Source organism: Penaeus chinensis, chromosome 20 (genome assembly GCF_019202785.1).
Source record: "Penaeus chinensis breed Huanghai No. 1 chromosome 20, ASM1920278v2, whole genome shotgun sequence".
Taxonomy (NCBI): Eukaryota; Metazoa; Arthropoda; class Malacostraca; order Decapoda; family Penaeidae; genus Penaeus; species Penaeus chinensis.
In genome coordinates this window covers 9,002,664-9,007,663 of record NC_061838.1, presented here as the reverse complement: position 1 = coordinate 9,007,663, position 5,000 = coordinate 9,002,664, and the positions used below count along the sequence as shown (strand labels likewise).

The 5,000-nt window shown below is 43.9% G+C and overlaps 1 protein-coding gene across 1 annotated transcript in view; it reads right to left on the bottom strand.

Moving 5' to 3' along the window:
- Positions 1-5,000, bottom strand: part of LOC125036242 — a 40,374-nt gene that overhangs the window by 24,007 nt on the left and 11,367 nt on the right. The window lies entirely within an intron of this gene.

Genomic DNA, 5,000 nt, shown 5'->3' with positions numbered 1-5,000 from the left:
GGGAAGGGGAAGGGAAGGGGAAGGGGAGGGAAGGGAGATGTGAGAGAAGGGGAGCGAAGTGGAAGGGGAGGGAAGGGGAAGGGGGAGGGGAAGGGAAGGGGAAGGGGAGGGAAGGGGAAGGGGAGGGGAAGGGGAGGGAAGGGAGATGTGAGAGAAGGGGAGCGAAGTGGAAGGGGAGGGAAGGGGAAGGGGAAGGGAAAGGGAAGGGGAAGGGGAAGGAAGTGGAAGGGGAAGGGAAGGGGAAGGAGAGGGGAAGGGGAGGGAAGGGGAAGGGAAGGGGAAGGGGAGGGAAGGGAGATGTGAGAGAAGGGGAGCGAAGTGGAAGGGGAGGGAAGGGGAAGGGGAAGGGGAAGGGGAAGGGAAGGGGAAGGGGAAGGGAAGGGGAAGGGGAGGGAAGGGAGATGTGAGAGAAGGGGAGGGGAGTGGAATCGGAGGGGAGTGGAAGGGGAGGGGAAGGGGAGGGAAGGGAGATGTGAGAGAAGGGGAGGGGAGTGGAATCGGAGGGGAGTGGAAGGGGAGGGAAGGGGAAGAGGAAGGGGAAAGGGAAGGGGAAGGGGAGGGAAGGGGAGGGAAGTAGAAGGGGAGGGAAGGGGAAGGAGAGGGAAGTGGAAGGGGAGGGAAGGAGAAGGGGAGGGAAGTGGAAGGGGAGGGAAGGAGAAGGGGAGGGAAGTGGAAGGGGAGCGAAGTGGAAAGGGGAGGGAAGGGAAAGGGGAGGGAAGAAGAAGGGGAGGGAAGGAGAAGGGGAGGGAAGTGTATGTGTAAGTAAGTGAAGTGAGTAGTGAGGGATGTGAAGCGAAGGGAATAAAGAGGGAGAGGTGAGATAAATGAAGTAAATGAAGTGAAGATAGCAATGTGTGGAGAAAAAAAAGTCTGATTACAGTCTCTTCACAAAATCTACTTCTCCTCCTCCCTCTTCCCCCCTCTTAATATCCCCCTCCCCCCCTCTACAGACCCCCTCCCTCCTTCCCCCCCTCTCTCAGGACCTCCTTAAATCTCCCGTGTTCATAACCTCACTCCTATCTCTCTATCATGAGGTATTACCCCTTTCCTTCTCCCCCTACCGGACTCTTTACTCTCCCTTGCCTTGCTCCCTCTTCACTCTCTGATTCCCTTTCCTCTTCTTAGAAGTCCCCCCCCCCTAACCCCCTCTCATAAACTCCTTCCTCGGTTTAAGATCACTTTTTCTCCTCTCCCATTTTTTTGAGCCTCTCTCTCCCCTCTCCGTTTTTTTCTGTTCCTCCTCTCCCAAAGTCTCCCCGTATCTCCCTTTCAGTAACTTCTCCCTCGTCTTACGATTTCCTTCCCCTCTCCCTGGGAGGATTCCCTCAGGGTGTACTTTATAGGATTTTTATTTTCTTAATTCCCTCTAAGGATCTCTATTTCCCTCCCTTTGTTAGGATTTCCCCTCCCTCTCCCCTCAGGATCTCCCCCCTCCCCTTTGCAGGATTTCCCTCTCCTCCTTCCCTTCTTCAAGATTTCTCCTCCCTCTCCCCTCAGGATCTCCCCCCCTCCCCTTTTCAGGATTTCCCCCTCCCCCTTCCCTCTGTCAGGATTTCCTCTCCCTCTCCCTTCCGGATCTTCTTCTCCTCCCCTTCCTCTTCCCAGGATCTCACCCCCCCCTTCCCTCTCCTCTCTCGATCTCCTCTCCCTTCTTATCAAGACCTTATCGCACCCCGTTGATAGTAATCGTTATGCCGATAATGATGCCTTTTAATGGACTAATATCAGCTATCTTACTACTTGAAATGAATAATGCTCCTGAATATTGACAATCAAGAGAAAGGCACAAAATACGTGACAAAGAGTTATGCCATGTGTTAATAGACCTCGTATAATGCGTAATGGTTTACTCAACATAATAGCATAGATATTTTATGGCCAGATAAAAAGATAATTCAATTTTTATCTCCATTAAAGAGTAATACAAATCAGTGTTAAATTCCCTTAAAGTCATCAGCAAAGGAGGCTGTGGCTGCTTCTGTTGGATTCTTATAATCAGTTCTTAATAGTTTCGATTATTATTTTGATATGAAGAAAACAATAATAAAACATGATAGCGATGACGATGGTAATGATGGTGATGATGATGATGGATATGATGATTATGATGATGATGATGATGGTGATGGTGATGATGATGGTGATGATGATGGTGATGACGATGAAGATGATGATGATGATGATGATGATGATGATGATGATGATGATGATGAGGAGGAGGAGGAGGAAGAGAAGGAGGAGGAGGAGGAGGAGAATGGTGACAACGGTAATAATGGTAATAAGGAGGATAATAGAAATGATAATAGTAATGACACAACAACAACAACAATAATGGTAATAATAATAACAACAATAATAATAATGATAATAATAATAAAAATCATTTTGCTACTACTGCTACGACTACCAATACTACTTCTACTACTGCTAATGTTGTTGCTTCTTCTACTAGCACTACCACCACCACCATCAAAACCCATGACAATTATATTATTCATAGTGACAAAAAAAAAAAAAAAAAAAAAAAAAAAATACGATCACAAAAAATAACAACCATAAAATACTTACGACAAAACATACTAAAACCCCACAAATAAATACATTGAAACACTTATAAAGTGTTTAAAAAACAAAATTTTCATAAAGGGTATTTTGGCAGCATTTTCACCTGTAACAGTTTTTGCAATTACGTAAAAGTAATCATCGACAAAAACTCAACATACAATTTGGCAAAATTTCTCGGGGGAAAATTTTAGGGGTTTCTGTCTGCTTTCGAAGCTAGGTTTCCCTGGAAAATTATGGGATCAAAACTTTTTTTAAAACCTTAGGATAAAAAAAAAAAAGGGTTTGGAATCGGACTGCAGGGAAATTTTACAACGCGGCAGGGAATATGTGCTGTTAAAGGGCAAACACGCATACATACACAACAAAACCCCACGCACGAAACACGCACGTATGCACGCAAGCACATACACACACACAACACCACATCACAACCCACAAAACCACAACACACAAACCACACACACACAAAACACACACACAACACAACAAACACACACACAACACCAAAAAACCCCACGCACCAAGCACACACACATACACACACAACACACATGTCATTTTCTATCGATATTTCTTTTTCTAAAAAACATTTCGACACCGAATCCTGAATTAAACAATCATATTTTAAAAACGGAGGAAAAACAAACCCTAAGCCAAAGGTCATCCGCACAACGCCCCTTTTGTGTTCTTTCTTTGTTTCCAAAAAAAGGGGCTTGACTGACAGGTGTTATTATGCATAACAAATTAACATTCATTTAATGGGTTCTGAAGCTACTGTTCCACGCGATTCTGGCTGGACTCACAATTTGCATTTACATATATAATGTAAAAGGGGGCCAAAACCATTTATTCGTCATGCATAATTATAGGGGAAAAATTAATATAAAAAAAAAAAACTTTTGGAGGAGAACCTATCTTAAATTCATTACATTTTACTACCCTTTTTTTTTGCGATTATGATAAACCAATTTTAACATCGACAAGTGCAATGAAAAAAATAAAAGGGTTTTTGTCCCTTTCCTGCCTTTATTAATTACCACCAGGTCACTATCCTTTCTTCATTGTCATTTCTCTGAACAAACCAACTGTTTTCTGATTTCACATGTTTTCCCCGTGTGATTTTGATAGTTTTCGTACTGATAACCCCTGGATTTTTTTAAATACCCCCCTTACGTTTTTTTGCAAAAAGGGTAGCAAACCGACGTAACCCAATTTCTTTTTTAAATTCACATTCCATCGCCTCTTTGTTTCTGTCTTCTGTCGTCCCCCTCCCCTTTTCCCCCCCCCGATCCCCCCCCCCTCCCAAACCCCCCCCTTTCTCTTGCAATTCCAGCATACCATTCCCCCCCTTTTACACTCCCCCCTCGCCAGTTGAAGAGCCGGGGTTTTCCAAGGAAACCCCAAATGGCCTCCCAATTTCTGGTTTTGGGCCGACGTTCCCGATTGGAGAGCCAATTCCAAGATAATAAAACGAGGGGGAAAATTTAAAAGGGAAAAAATGAAGTGAGGGGCGATGGAACGGAAGGGGGGAAAGGAAAGGAAATAAAATAATAAAGCGCAAAAACGGACTAGAAGTGAGGGACGAAAAAAAAAAAAAAAAGGAGTTTGGAAATGAAATGGATAAAGAATAAAAAAAGGGGAAATTCGAAATGAGACAAAGGGGAAGAAAAAAGAAAGAAAATGAGACTTTTGAGGGGAATCGGGAAGTAAATGACATAAAGAAAGAAATTTTTAAAAAAATTTCCAAAAAAAAAAAAAAAAATCCCAAAAAACACCCCACACCCCCCCCTCAAAAAACACACAAAAAAAACCAAAAAAAAACACCCCAAAAAAAACCCCCCCCCCCACCCCCCCAAAAAAACACCCCCCAAAAAAAAAAAAAAAAAAAAAAAAAAAAAAAAAAAAAAAATACATAAATTAAAAAAAAACAAGAGATATGGCACAAAAGGGCACAACACAAGAAACGCTCAACAAAAACAACAAATACGCAAAAAACCCCTGCAACTGATTGCAAAGTGCGCTGCTGGGGTGGGGGAGAAGAGAAAAAAAAAAATAAAAGGGGGGGAGGGGCAGGATGAGAAGGCAAGGGGAGAAAGGGGAAAGGGGGCTAGGAGGGGAGGGGAGGGGGGGGGGGACACAGGTTTCCTCACTTCAGCAAAAAGTTAAAGTAAGAACAGATTCACGCCAGAGTGAGGAAAGTTCGCTGTTTACACTAAACGCCAGCTGAACCGACGAAGTTTTAAACTGTACAACCTTAAGGGGGTAGGGTGGGGGGGTGGTGAGATGCCCGCTCGTTTTTTTGCGACCCTTTTTTCTGATTGTGTGTGTTTGTTGGTTTTCGTGTGTTTGTGTGTGTGTTTGTTCGTTGTTATTTGTTTGGCGGGTGTGTGTGTGTGTTTGTGGTGTGTGGTGTTGGTTGTGGGGTGTGTGTGGTG